We start from the raw sequence: 17,109 nt of genomic DNA, 5'->3' as shown, positions 1-17,109 counted from the left end.
ACAAACCTTGAATTTTGAGATTTTGGCCATCATTTCTTCTTCGAGCTCTGCTGAACTATTGGGTTACTACACAGACAAACAATAGGACAAGAGAGTCATTTTATAGAAATCCTAGACATATAAATAAGACATTAAATAAAAAACGACCATGAAAAATATTAAATTCTGTTGTTTTATAGTCTTGAAACATGTTGTTTTAAAAAATGGCCATGAAAAATAGTAAAACTTGTTGTTTTATAGCCTTGTGGTAATGTAACTCTTGATCTCAAAAAATCGAAAGAGGTTAGTTCTTGGTGAAATTAGAAGGTAGAATTGTCTATATGAATAAATGAATAAACTTACATAATATTTTTTGAATATAGCTTGTTTGACCATCAAAGTAAAATATGAATGTTTATAAATAAAGGTTCTACCTTTTGAATTTTTGTATATTGTTTCTTTAGCAGCAACTGTGCTCGCTGTAGCCATGGTATGATCTTGATGTTCTGTAGAAAGCAAAAAAAAGATATATATCATTATCAAATTAAGTATTGGAAGTAACATACATTTATAGTTAGTTCATATTGTCAGGTTCTTTGCTGATTTGTCATCAGAGTAATACATACAACTAATCAAATTGCTAAACAAACCGACTTCTAACATATCAATTTAATAAGGGTAATCTGCAGGAAAAAACAAAATACAATACTCTTTTTACCAATTTAATAAGAGTAAATTACGCCAGTTGAGAGTAAGAAATCAAATATCATGATTGGTATAAATTGAGAGACCGAAAACACAGATATGAATAGGGAAATGGTACAAAAAGTTTTACATGGTTAAATTTTTCTGAATAATACATATCCCTAGGAAAAAATCACCTTCTACACATGTATGTAATGAAATATAAAAAAAAATAATAAAAATAATGAAAACCCGAAGACACTTGCAGATAAATAATTAAGAAAAAAATCTGAAATGCAACCTTCGTTGCAGATAAGAAAACCCTAAAATCGAACCAGAGAAATTACTCCTAAAAAACCCCAACAAATCAAAGATCAACTTAAATTGATTCCAAAATCAATAACAAACAAATGGAAATAAGAAAGTATGAAACATAAACCTTTTTTACGGGGGGGGGGGGGGGGGGGGGAGAGAATCTAAAAGAGAAGGGAAGTGGTAGGGTACAAAGGATTTTGATCAAAGGGCGGTGAGTGATGGTGGTGGTGTAGCGGAGAAGGGGATACAGATGCGATGATTGTGACTGGAGAGGGAGGCGATGGTGGAAATGGCATATACGATCTAGGGTTTTGGATTGGTTGCGAAGTGCGATTAGGTTTGTGGAATCGGAGGACCATATTAGTAAAATATAGAAGGAAATGGTAGAGATAGGGGCCGAGAATAAGGGGAGCTTGGTATTTAACTATCAATCCACTAAATCACGGTTGGATAAGAAATCGAACTAACACCTATACTTTTTCAACCCCAACTAAGATTCTTGTAATCATAATGGAGTAATGCATAAATTGATTGTATATATTGCATAGGGTGTTGTACCTCTTAAAATTAGCATTTGAGGCTAAATGCTTATCAAGGTATAAAGATATATACCCAATGTTTATAAAAGGCTATCATTTATGTAATTGATATATAACACACATACACACACACACACATATATATATATATATATATATATATATATATATATATATATATATATATATCACTTTTATATAAACCCCCTTTTATATATAAATAAACTCTAACTAGTTCAATGAGATATAAATATAACTTATAAATAATCATACTCTGTGACATATTTCAAAAGTTGTTATTTCTCAATTAAATATTATTTTCACAAATAATACATTTCCAATTAGTAAAATATTATTTTCGTAAAATCATAATTTTCCAATTAAATATAAGTATTGATTATTAGGGGTCAAGATCCTAAAATATGTCCAGGATCCCGGATCTTAAACTGGAATACAAGGATCTTGAAATATATGTTGTAATGAGTCAGGACCCTGAATATTACCAATGTTATTTCCTAACAAGATTAACTAATATATTTCCTATTTGTTATTCACATATCAACACAAATCACATCTATACTGAAGAATTTCTCCAGTCAAAACCTAAAATTCGGAGTCACCAAGGCAAGGCAATGTGTAAGGGCTAGATCAAAAAGATCCCGAGAATATTGAACATCTAGTTAGTCAACTTAGGCTATAAGTACACATGTGTAAATCACACAACGGACACATAGAGCAACTGAATCACTTGTACTTATACTCTCAAACACATTTATGTAATTTTCATTTTGATTAATAAGATTAAAGAAGGTAGATCATCATTATCACCTCCCAAGGTTTTGTGTTGGAGATTCTAGCGATGATCAAGGGCGTTCCCCCTAAAGATCACCAATTTCACTTTCATTCAATCTCTTACATTCATATTGATTGCAACACCACAACCTCTCATACAATTTGGTTGATACTTCCTTGATTATTTTTTTACCAAAGATTATATTTATTAATAATCAATTTATACAAATAAATAATCAAATGTTAGTAACTTGCTATAAGGTGTGAGCCTATATGATTATATGTCATTAGCAACATCATTCTATGACTATTGGGCCGATAAGATCTTTCTATCTCCCATATGCACAAGACTCGTCTTTGATTGATATAGACAATGATGAATGTCTAACAACATTTCACTGCCCGAACAACACATGACGAAGAATGCCATTTATCAACATTTAATTCCCACAAGTTCAAAGTTACAATTGATGTATAAGGTAAGTTTATCAGTTATCCCTTTGTTATAAACATCATGTTTAACATATTGGATCTTAATCAATCTCATTTGGTGTTTAATTGCGGGTACCATGGTAGATGCCTAACTCTCAGCACATAAGAGGAACAAATACCATCTTGACTACATAAGTCTCTTGCACAGTTCATACCATACATGAAAAATGAATTTTATAACTTTCCGATTAAGGATCGAAATTTGACCATATTAAAGCACAACACTCCCTATACTTAAGTCCTACTATGTATCTTAGGTGTTAATGATACAAAGTTAGTATCTTTTAATCAAGTATCACTACTAAAAGCAATCAATGATGTGATCTTGATGCGGGTCCGTTCAATACTAGTTTTCTGACAAGTGCATATGAAACTTGGTTATAACCATTTGCTTACTTTCATCTAGTGAGAGTCAACTAATCCAAATCATATTAGTCTTAATTCATAATTTCTCCAACAATTATAACCGACTATAAACTTTTAGAATAATGAAATTATTCATGGATTAAACATGTTAATATAGAACAAAAAAGTATTAATGTGATGATCATATCCCAATATATTAAGACAGTATATAATAGTTGTTGTCTTAATGTTCCCATATTCAAATACCAAATCTAAATGAAATCTTATTTCTAGAATAACAAAGTCTTATAGTTGAAGTGTGACTATTCATACTTAGCTTAAAGGAAAGACTTTATTAATAGGTCTGACTAAATTTAATTTGTGTGACATCTAAGAATATTATCATCTCCATATTTAACTTTATTCTAAGTATACTTAAATATCTTGGAGAATATGATTGGTTTTCTTATGTGATATAGAGTCTCCTAGCTAAGTTAAGTATATTCTTAAAATCACAAAAAATTTCTATATGGTCCTTGAATGGTAGGACTTAACATAGTTTTTCAATGATCTCATTCATTTAATCATATTTGATTCCAGCTACTAAAGTAGTTTATTTTGATTTATAATAGACTATGCTCTTAAGCTTTGTTTTGACCTCATTCTAACAAAACTTATTCTTCATTCCATAATGAAGTCATAATCCAATTATAATTCAGAATTATATCTATCTATGTTGAAGTTAGTATCTTTTGTAGCTCTTTACATATAGATCTTTTTCTAAAACGACTATCTCATATAAATTATTCTAATTTTTCTAAGTACTCTTAGAATGTCCTTACAGTCATCCAATAACTTATCCATGTGTCCAAATGGTATCTTATGATATGTTTGTAGCATGATCATATACCAAGTCTTATCCTTAATATATATATATATATATATATATATATATATATATATTCATGATTTTTGGTTCTTGTAGATTTACTTTTTCATTTGACATTACAATAATACATGAAACATACGATTATAATTAATACAGATTTATACATAACATTATGGTTTGAATGTAAAAACCTTGTGTTTATACAAATTGGGGTTTTTAAATGAAGAAATATATTTATACAGTTTCAAATGTAAAAAATATATATTATAGGATTTTAAATGGAACGGAAAAAAATGATGTTTGATTTGTAGCAAAAATATGGAGTGTCACATTATCAAAACTGAACAAAATTGAAAAAAATAATGTTCAATTTGGAACAAAAAAAATTAAATGTTAAAATTGAAAAAAAAAATTAGTATCAAAACTGAAAAAAAAAAAAAAAAAAAAAAAGTGAAATTTACTGTCTTTTGTTACTTTTTTTTTATTTTGATACATCAGTATGTCACGTCATCAAAATTAAAACGACATCATGTCACGTCAGCAAGCAAACCGGTTTGACCAGTTTAAATGTTAGAATTGTAAAAACTAGAAAATACAGTGTCAAATTTGTGACAGAAAATAAAATGTCAAATTAAAATTTAGATGTAAACTTATTGATTTTGATGATTTTTTCCAAAAGAATTAAACTAAATTTTACGAAAGTAATTGCATTGGAAAATAGTAGTCCACCACATTGACAAATTGTATAAGTGGTAAGCCAAGTAAATTTCCTTTAGACAAAACTGCAAGATTGGTCCATGTGGTATTCAAAAAACTTTGGATAGGGTTCAAAAAGTTTCCAGCTTGCATGGAATGTCCAAAATTAAGGTTTTTCTGAGTTTTTTTTTGTCCCCAATACACTTGAAAAGTCGATTTTACCTTTTTCATTTCTTTTTCTATTTTCTTTCTTTATTTTGGTATTTAAATAATTACAAATAAAAAATAAAAATAAAATCTCACCCAACTCCCCCCCCCCCCCCCCCGCTCTCTCTCTCTCTCTCTCTCTCTCTCTCTCTCTCTCTCTCGACACATCAGAGAAAAACAGCCCCACCCCCACCCCCATTTTTCTTCTTCTTCCCATGTTTTCATCTCCCCAATCTCTTTAGCTTTCATAAACATATCTAAAGCCCCATCCTTTCTTTGTGTAATCCCAACAAGTAAGAGAAAGAAGGTACATCATACACTTATCATATTCTCTTCATTCCCTTATCTTTGAATCGCTTGAGACCTGTTATGTGTGGGTTTGAATTGATTCTTGAAGAACAGACGACCTGATCTTGAAATCTGATTCACAAAAGGTATGGTGGAGGTGGGTGTTGATGTTGAAGAAGACGATCGTCAGCAACTTTGATTCTATCAAGTAATATATTACAGATATGGAGAACCTCACACCATTATCGTTGTCACGAAATCTCAATCTTGAGACCACCATTGTCAAGTACATGTTTATCCCACCTGCAAATCATTATTCCTAAAATGGGAGTTTGAGACGCACTCACCCACCTGCAATTCTTTCTCGTCAGGCATCAAATTCGAAATCCATTTGTAAATTTTTTCTCACCGAAAATTCATATCCAACACCCATTGCGTAATGTTCAGACGTTGGAGGCATCTGGTTATTTTCAAGCTAGTATTTTAGAGCCACACCCCTAACAACTACCTTTACCACCTCTTTAATGAGGGATGATAACGAGGAAGGAAATCCGGTGGTGGATGTGGAAGCTGGAGTGGCAGGATGGTGAGAAGGGTTATAATTTATGGTGAAACGGCGATGAACAGGAAAAGGGGTCAGAGATGAAGAGATTGGGTCTCAACGATTTTACTTCTTTCTAAACTCGCCAAAACCAAAATTTATATAATCTGATGTTGTAGATCTGATTCGTTTATTTAATGTTTTGATTCTTGTTTGGATTTACAAATCTTGAAAATCTAACTTAGTTTGCTCCTGAGTATGAATTTGGGTTCCTTTGCTGGGGAGAGAGAGAGAGAGAAAGAGAGAGAGAGAGAGAGAGAGAGAGAGGTTGGGTGACATTTTAGTTTTTATTTTTAATTATTTAAATACCAAAATAAATAAAGAAAATAGAAAAAAAAATAAAAGGGGTAAAATCGACTTTTTAAGTTTATCATGGACCAAAAACTATAAAAAAAAAATAAAAAAAAATATAAAAAAAAATAATAAATAAAAACTTTGATTTTGGTCGTTGCATGCAAGTTTGGAAACTTTTTGGATCCTATCCAAAGTTTTTTTTTTAATTCTATAGGGACCAACCTTGCAGTTTTGTCTTTCCTTTACAAGAATTCAATTAGTTATGAAATAAATTTAGTGAACTTCATCATTTTTATCATGTAACTAATACTTGATGAAGATAATAATATATGGTTTGTTATATAACTTAAAACATTGTTGGATTATATAACAAATACCAAAATAAATTTACTGAACTCCATCGCTTTTATCATGTAACTAAGACTATGTTTGGCGTACCAGATGAATAGCGAGTTGTTAGCTGAAAAGCTAGTTGATAGCTGAAAAGCTAGTTGTTAAATCAAAAGCTAGCTAACAGCTGAAAAGTTAGCTGATAAAAAATGACGTTTGGTAAACTAACTGAAAAGCTAGCTAAAAAATATGAAAGGACATAAAAGGACATTTAAAATAATTTGTTTTTATAATAATTTAAGGAGTATATTTGAAAACTTTTAAAAAAAATTTGTAAAAAAGCAAGTCTAAATAGTTTTTCAAAAAGCTAGCTTTTAAGCTACTTTTTAGCTTGCCAAACTCAACAATTTAAAAAAGTTCGAAAAATAAGTTAGTTTTTCAACTAGTTGTGACGTATCAAAACAGTCTAATACTTGATGAAGATAATAATATATGGTTTGTTATATAACTTAAAACATTGTTGGATTATATAACAAATACCAAAATTATCATTCAACGGAAACAATAGTTATAGCAATAACAAGATATGTGACATTAAATTAAGCCCTAACTTTATATTATGCAAGTGAAGCCATTGATTTTGATTATTGATGTGTGGATGAACGAGTAAAAAAAAAAGAACTAAATTTATCTTTTACAAATATTATATTTTTATATTTGACTTCGATCATACTTTATTCTTTGGTTGACCTAAAACAAGGATATATTACAATAAAAGTTTGTGCCCACTCAAATGGGATTACATCATTGGTTGCCATTCAATAATTTGAATTATTTAATTACATGACTAGGTTTTTGTATGATGTTTGGGGCCACCATGATCGATAACAAGTCTTTTAACAAACATGATAATACATGCTTATCCTTTGAAGACAAATCATCATCAATGAATCTTATATACTAACCCACAGTAAGGGTCATAACCTCCTCATCACCCACCCACACACACATACACACATAACAACTTTTTTAGCATGTTGTCTATGAGTTGAGAGTCAATCCTCATTACATCATTCATGTTATACTTTGGTTGTCTAAGGCTCATACCATCTTTCTTTTGTCTACGAAACCTTGAAACTTTATCATAAAACCGTTACTTTACACTTATTCACTTTAGGTGGCAATATATAGTACAACAGAAAATATATGACATTAAAATTCGAATCGTGTTGTCATGACCATAAATCTTTTGTGTGTAATGTCTGGAAAAGAAATGATGATCATAGTTTCTAAAGCTATAAACATCCAATAAGAAACTTGAGCATATATGAATCAACTTTAATATGAACTCGTGGAACAAAACTGTCAAAACAATAAGAGCATTCAAAGAGTATCATCTTAATACCCGAAAAAAATTCAAATATCATAAACCATAAAAAAATAAATTTATGATATTGGTACTAGTAATTAAACATAAAAAATATGGACCATATCACCTTAATGTAATTATACTTAATTGTGTGTTTCAAAAGTTGTTATTATAATGACTATATATATATATATATATATATATATATATATATATATATATATATATATATATATATATAGAGGGTTGGGTTACTTTGTCCTAACTATCTATTGTGTGTATGTAAGATTGATTCTGGACCAATCATTTTAGTTATTTTAAAAAAGTAATTAATTCATATTATATCTTGAAGATATAATGAGTAGTAATTAAATCTTCAGCATTTAATATGCATTAATTACTTTATTAAAATAACTAAAATGATTGGTCCAGAATCAATCATAATGCACACAATAAATAGTAAAAACATTTGAACATAACTCTCTCTCTCTCTCTCTCTCTCTCTCTCTCTATATATATATATATATATATATATATATATATATATATATATATATATATATATATATATACACTAAACATGTAATTTTAATAAAATCATATGGACCCTTTGTGTAATTTGATATAGAATTAGGTATGCCCTAATTATTCATTTTCTATATAACCTTTATATATATATATATATATATATATATATATATATATATATATATATATATATATATATATATACACACACACAGCTAAAGGTTCAAATGAGAACCATAAAAAGTTAATAACCATAAGAACCACTCTTTATACCTTATAACTTAATCTCTTACCTCCTACTGCTGCCGACCACCACAACCACCGTCGTCGTCGCCGGAATACAACGATCTTCAGATCTGGAGCCGCCGCCTTCAGATCTGAAGCATTCACCTTCAGATCTGGTGCATTCGCCTTCAAATCTAGAACCCCCGACTTTAGATCTACCATCACCACCGAGCGTCGCCTCCTTCCACCGCCATCTATCTCACCAGCACCGACTATCGCCTTCCATCATCCGCTTTGCTTTGCTAAAACACCTAGAAAACACTACACTCTATTTTGAAGTCTAAATATGCTTCTTCTCCAGATCTCCAACGTTTCAGATCTGATGAAGCATGAGAAAAACTCTTCGATCTGCTTCACCGGAATAATATATGTGACGGAGTATGAAGCTCTTTGTCACCTCCAGATGTCCGACCACCTCCAGATCTACTTCTTTATTCAAACAACCACTGGAGATTGCATTTATCTTCATTTACACCAGATTAATTCAGATCTGATGTAGATCTAAGAATTTGGTGTTATTATACAAAGTTTTTTCTTTCTATTTCATAATTCCATCGTTAAATCTACATCAGATTTGTTCCCCCACCGTTGGTGTCGTTGTTGGAGCATCAAAAATCACAAATCGTAGTCATCATCTCAACCTACATGTGCTAATATTGATCTTTTTTTGTTCCAGAACTCTTGAACTTATTTTTTTCTTTGATTTGTTCCATCACCGGCGAAATGTTTGTCGGATTTGTACCATATATGTTATGTGTCGCCTCATTCTCATCTATAATGTGTTTTCGTCTCTGTCTCTCTTATCTCTGGTCAAAACACCACATCGACATCAGATCTGATGTGTTTATCCAATTTCAGGTTAGATCTGATGTGTGTATGGTGTTTACATTGATGGTGTTTACAAAATGAAGTTTTGGAAGAAAAAAAAAGATGTACACAAGGTATTTGATGAAATGCCGCAATGAAATTTGGTAAGTTATTAAGCTGTGAATTTAGTTGTGAATGCATATTTTTTGTATATTAAACTATGAAGTTTGTGTATTTAGTTGTGATATTTGTGTTTAAAATTGTGAATTGAATGCATTAAGCTGTGAATTTGTTGTTTAAACTATAAATTGACAATATTAAGCTGTAAGTTTTGTATATTTAACTATGAATTAATTGTATTAAACTGTGAATTGATTGTACTAAAATTTTTAAGTTGATAATATGATTTTGAATGCATACTTTTTTTGTATTAAACATTGAATTTTCTGTATTTAACTATGAATTAAAAGTTTTAAGTTGATACTATGTTTTTCTACTTGCATCTGTTGTTGATCTCTATGATATAGTTTTTTTTGTTTCTTTTCTGTTAAAGTGTGAATTTGATGTTTTTATGTTTCATTTGTTATATAATTTTTTTAATCTTAGTTTTAACTGCTATTAAGTTGTGAATGTATTTTTTTTTTTTTTGAATTAAACTTAGAAGTTATTATACTAGTTTGTGAATTTTTTATATTAAATTGTGTATTAATTGTAATAAGTGTTTTAAGTTGATAATATGGATGTGAATACTACTTTTTGTGTATTAAAACATGAATTTAGTGTACTAAGCTATCATTTTTGTGTTTTAAATTGTGAATTGATTGCATTAAGCTTTGAATTTTTTTTTAAACTATGAATTTAGTGTATTAAGCTGTGAATTTTCTGTTTGAACTGTAAATTGACTAGATTAAGCTGTGAATTATATGTATGAAACTATGAAGTTACTTGTATTCTCACAACCGAAAAATTCCAGACCCAACAAAGTCTAAACCCTAACTAGTAACAAAGTATGGATTGAAACCTAAGCTAATTTAGATTAGTATAAATCAACATTGGCAAAAGATTAAGCCTAAAACATAAATATATACATTATATATAGGGTTTTCGGCCCTAGGGTTCTAGAACAAATAGTTTTCGGTCCAAGTAATTAAATCATTTAGGTTTACGGTTTTGGAGTGGGTTCAAAATGGTGATTTCGGTTTGCTAAGGACCGAAATCACCTATTATTTTGCCGAAATCACAAGCTCATGGCCCATTAAGGCCGTAAACTCAATCCTATTTATACATATTCAACCGTAAACCCAATTCATTTCTCACTTTTTAGGCCGCAAACACCTCCTTTTTGCTCTCAAGTATCATCCATAAACCACATATCTTCAATAGATTTCTTGCCCAGATCTTCTTATTTTCACCAAGAACACCAAGAACATTCATCAATATCTTCATATCTTCAAGTTTTTCACCAAAAACACCAAGAACACCTCAAACAATTTTAACAATTGTTTTTGTAAGTATTTCTTAAATAATTTAGTGTTGTCTAACACTTTAAATTATTATTACGCTAATATAAATACGATATCGTGTATAAATATTATTATGATATCGTTATTTTCACGTATGCTAGCCCGAGGATCGTCTCTATCATTTTACTACCCAAACAAGCACACGCACAAGAGGTGGGTTCATACCCCTACGCTTTCACTGTTTTTCAATGTTTTTAAGGGGGAAATACATGTAAAACACAAGAAAATCTTGTGTTAACATCCAAATGATTTCAATCTGTTTTTAACCGAATCAAACTATTTTAAACTATTTCAAACTACTTAAATTATATATATATATATATATATATATATATATATATATATATATATATATAAAATTAAGATTCAATAGGCTTAGGACTAGTGTTTCCGCTTTAACTCATGTTCCTTGTCTGGTTGTGGATTTAAGGAAGAATCACTTGTCCGGCTGCCTTTTTAATCTAAATCATATATACCTTATATATATATATATATATATATATATATATATATATATATATATATATATATATATATATATATATATATATATGCACAATCTTGACGGGAGGAATAAAGGATGAGATATGGTTACATAGGCTTATTCAGACTCTTGGTCTGAAGGTAGAGAAGCATGTCTGGTATTGTGACAGTCAAAGTGCTTTGAGTCTTGATAAGAACCCATTGTATCATGATAAGACAATGAACATTAATGCTAGGCTGAATTTCATTCGGGATATTCTGGAAGAATTCAAGTTTTCAATACTGAAGATTGATACCAAGGTCACCCCAGTAGATATATTAACAAAGTTGTTGCATATGGAGAATTTCATGCTTTTCTTGGACTTGGTTGTGTTCGTAAAAGATAAGCCCCTTCAGTGCTTGATGATAGGATGGGAGAGAAAGTTCTTGTTCGAGGTGGATTTCAGAGGATGCTCAAGTCAAGGCGGAGATTGTTAAATGTCACTTGATCATTTGGAGCATTCTCATGGAGTAATTGGGTTCAGTGGAGCACTTAGAACTCAATGGAGAACTTGGGGTTCATGGAGTGTTTGTCAAAGGAATGGATTTTCTGAGAAAGGAATGGATCATCAGACAAAGGAACGGATCAAGTGATAAAGGAAAGGATCTTCTAAAAGGTGGTTTGAAGCAACTTGGAGTACCTTGGAGCAACTTGGAGTAACATGGAGAAACATGGAGCATCATGTTACGCCATGTAGAAGGAAGTCGCACCATCCTTATGGATGTTACGCCAAATGATAACATGATGTGTCATCATGTCTGGAGTTGTGCCAAAGCAATGTTGAGCCAAGGAGATGTTGAGCCAATTGAAGATTTTGAGCAAATGAGATATTAAGCCAAAGAGATGTTGAGCTATAAAGATGATGTTGCTCCATCAAGAAAGGAAGTTGCATCAAAGACGACAAGTTGCGCCATCTTTATGAGATGTTGCGCCTTGGAGGAGATGTTACTCCATCATGGACCGTCTTGGTACATGATGTGCTATCTTGATTCATTTGGTGTGCCATGTTGATCCACATATGCCTAGAAGATGATGATGCTCAAGAAATACATCATGTTGTGCCACCATGATAGATGTTGGACCATTAGTGTTCATGACGCGCCATCTGTGGATCATGATGCTTCATTATGGTCAAGGTAGTCCATCATGTGTGTTGCTGACATACATGTGTTGTATGACATGGAAGAATATTCTAGAAGATGTTGTATGGCAGATTGTGATTGGTTGTCACCATTCATGGGCCAATGGGTTTCGCCCACTATGGTTTTAGGTCCGATCCCTCAAATATAAATAGGGGTGATTGCTAAGTCATTTTGTAACTTGAATTCAAGAGTTTTAGGCAACACATGTGAAAAGTATACTTGTAACATCTGTTTGAGAGATCTGAAATAAAAAAATACTCCCTTTCTGCTTGTGGACGTAGGTCACCTTGACCGAACTACGTAAATATTGTGTCTTGTGTGTTTTTAGTATTGCTTGTTATCCGTTTTACTTCCTAACAAGGTTGTTTTTCATTAATATGTTTTTTTGATATCTATTTATATATATTTTCATACCTTGTAAATGTCTTCAAAGTTTTGTTTTCATTGAAACGTATTTATATACTTTTATACCTTAAAAAACATTTTTTAAATTCTCTTTAATTTAAACATTTTTATACATGTATTTAATAATATGTATAAATACATTCAAATGAAAAGGAACTTTAAAAACGTTTTTAAAATACATACATACATATATATATATATATATATATATATATATATATATATATATATATATATATATATATATATATATATATATATACTACTTTTACATATAAATATATTTTTATATATAAAAATGTATTTACATATGTATTAATTTAATAATATTAATAATAACAAATTTAAAAATAATATATTTATTTATATTTTTAATAATAATAATAATAAACTTTTTTATAAAAAAATATTAATATTTTGGACTAATTTACGAAATAGTCTAAAACTAATTTGTTACCGGTTCTATACGAAAGAAAATAGTTAGATTGAAATCTTTTATCGGCTTTTAAGACTTTTTAGTTAAAAAAATAATTTGAAACTAAAAGGTAAACTTGACCGAAATTTTAGAACTTTGCTGATAACTTTCTTTATATGTATTCGCAAAATAAAAAGAATGTTCCTATTCTAATAAAATATTTTTTTTTCTTCTTTTGTTATATGTCATTCTATTAGGTCTCCTAATTAATATCATGTTAGTTGTTAACTTATTAATTATTCATTTCAAATTTCAAATTTCTATTTTTTCACTATAATTGCATTAAATTAAAATAAAATTACAATAAAAATTAAAGTAAAATTAATACAGATTGTAAAGTGATATAATTTCGCATATTTATTTAAATCAATGATTATAATTTTATATAACTAAAAAATTATTTCTTAATTAATAATTTATTAAAAATAATTGATTAATAATTTTGAGTTTTACTATGAAATTTTAATTTTGTAACCATGGTTCGTATAAGTTATAAACTAGTAAATTATATAGAAAAATTGAATACTATGACAATATATGGAACTTTTTTTTTAGAGTAATATATGTTGGAAATGCTCGTAAACCAAAAACTATTCGAAAATCCTCATATGAACTCAAAGCCCTTTGCTAGTACGTAGATATTCATATGTTCACATCTACATTATTCGAAATCCCCATAAACCAAAAATCTGATAATTCACTGATCAATAGCATGTAATCGATGCTTTATATTACAGAGCAACCGTATGTGCCCAAATAAAAGAAACAAAATAAAGTGAAATTTCATTATTTATTTAAGAAACATTGTATGACAGGTGGGACCGTGGTTACATCAAACCTCAGTGTTTTCTTCTTTTGGTGCGCACGACTGTCTATTCGGTATATCAGTGGAATGGCTACGATTCAAGACTTATCGAATATATATGACAATTGGTCCCTCTTGTCATCGCTTTTTTTTTTGGTAAAGATAGTAGTTACAGACTTATAGTCTATTAGAAATAGTAACCTTGTCTTTTATTTGTAGAGTGTAAACCTCTGAATAATTGTTTTACTTAAGTCCCTTTTATGAGCTAATGTTAGAGAAAAAATAAGAAAATGAAGTAAACTCATCTTTATAAACGACTTTGTTAGAATATATATATACATATATATATATATATATATATATATATATATATATATATATATATATATATTCTAACAAAGTCGTTTATAAAGATGAGTTTACTTCATTTTCTTATTTTGATCATATGAGGACTCTTTTTCGGTTAGGACTCGTAAGGGCATCTTAAAAAAAATACAAATAATAAAATCGAGCATAGTATGATATTTGAGAGAAAAAAAATGAGATTTTTTTTTTGATCATTAAAATTGAATCATGGATCATTTTTATAATCCATGATTCACTTTTTATGATCCATGATGCATGCCATTTTGGTAGCATCATTGTAGTGTCTCCTATACTTAGTTATTTCTTCAGGAGTAACTTTAGTTTCATTGATCTCGTTCAGCTCTTTTTCGAGAACATATTCCTTGTCCTCGAATCTCAAAGTCATCTTGATGTTGCGAATCCAATCATTATAATTGGATCCATCAAAAGTGACTTTTGAGCAGGTGCTCAAGAGCAAGAAGTGGTTGGAGTTGTTGTTGGAGGAGCCAAAAGCGTTGTTGGAAGTTGACATCTACAAAAATAGAAAGACAAATTTTGATTAGATAAGAAAATCCTTAATATAACACCCAAATGAAATATTAAGGCAATGATTCAACTAAATAATTCACAATTCAAAAGAGGGATGCCGTAATCTAATTGCAGATTATTTAAAGGTGGGTAAATGACGATTTACCAATTTCACCACGAAAAACAAAATTTAAACAAATTAGGTTTTAAATGAAATTCCTAGATCTTTTGAGATTCAATGAAGTATTCAATGGCATGTTTAATCTCGATTATGTTCTTTCCATTTGTGATTAGGATACCGAGGATCACAAACAAGGTGTGAATAATCATGCAAATTAGTTTGATACTCTCGATGTCATTTATCACTTAATTAATGTGTTCGTTAACCACACATGCTCCATTAATCAATGATAATTTACGAGACACCCATTGTCACCCTTTATAAGTCCATATTAGTGTGTCGGTTAACCACACACACTCCACTAACGACTTTCATAAAGTGCAATGTGCAATTCGATGGACTAGCATCAAATTCACATTTTTCTAAAGTAACTAAGATTGAGAATTTTATAAAACATTTAGTTACTTTATTTATTCCATTATACTTATTAATGAGAATTAAGTGTCCTATCAAACCTGTTCGGCTAACGACCTTCCACCAATCAAGAAAGCGGTGGGTGAGAGTGGACACCCATTCAACTACCATTTTATAGGCAGTTTCCTTATACCCCCCTTATAGATCGGCTTCGTGAATGAGGCGTACTAGCGGTTCGACTGACTTGTCTTACATGTATAGTAAATATTTAAACCTTTAATATTACATATAGTATAATGGTGTATTTTAAACATTTCAAAATACTAGGGTTTTTTAATCTATTTAAAATTTTGAAAAATAATAGGCATTTTAATTTAAATTTTAATAATTAAAAAAAAAACTTTGATTTAATAATTATCCTTAATTTAAACTTTTAATGAATTTATTAAACCAATTAAGGATTATCCATTAAATTAAACAAATCAATTTAACCTAATTCTTTACCCCTTAGATTTCGAAAATATGGAAGGATAATTATAAGATTCTTTAATTATCTAGTAAACAATTAAAATACAATTACCAAATATAACTACCTTATCCAAACCCTAATTTCGAAATTTATTGCTTAGAGTGGAAGGCAAGGCTTTCAACCTTGCCTAAAAATCGAAAACCCTAGAGTTAGGAAGCCCTAGATTTCGACTCCAAGGTGGCCAAAGGAAAGGGTTTGAAAAACCCTTAGGGATTTTCGAAAAATAGGGTTCTTAAACCCTAATTTGCGAAAATTAAAGGCTTTAGGGTTTAATTGCCATAAACCCTAATTTTGTCAAGTTCAATCAATTATACCAAATCTAATTGAAAACAAAAATCATATGCACTGATACCACTGATGGGTTATCTACATAGAAAACAATCATATGTGTGCTTGCAACCCTAAATGAAGGATCGATGTTTTCACTATTAGACATACAAGCATTGAGCACAAAAATTAGAAACCCTAATATGCTTCTAGTATTTTCAAAATCAACATAAGAAGGATTAGAAACATACCTTTATTGTTATTTAGTAATAACAACAATTTTCTTTTGAAGATCTTGACTTTGAGAACAAGCACCACAAGTGTAGTACCACTAATGGCTCACAAACACACCAAGGCAAGAGGATGATTATGAGAGAGGGGAGAGAGGAGGAGCTTGCTCAAAATTTCGGCTCTTCTATGGTTTCTTACGAGTGGCCGAAATCACCAAGGGTGATGCTCCTTTTATAGTTAGGTTGCTTAGCCCCAAAGCTAGGATTTCTAGGTGGAAACCTTAATTTCCAGCTTAGGCCCCAAGCAGCCCATGGATCTATCTCCTAGAAGCCTTGGACGAAAACTCTTAGGGCCTCCCTAA

The sequence above is a fragment of the Lactuca serriola genome, chromosome 4, assembly GCF_051521515.1.
Source record: "Lactuca serriola cultivar US96UC23 chromosome 4, Lser_US96UC23_V15, whole genome shotgun sequence".
NCBI classification, from domain to species: domain Eukaryota; kingdom Viridiplantae; phylum Streptophyta; class Magnoliopsida; order Asterales; family Asteraceae; genus Lactuca; species Lactuca serriola.
This window is presented reverse-complemented; position numbering follows the sequence as displayed.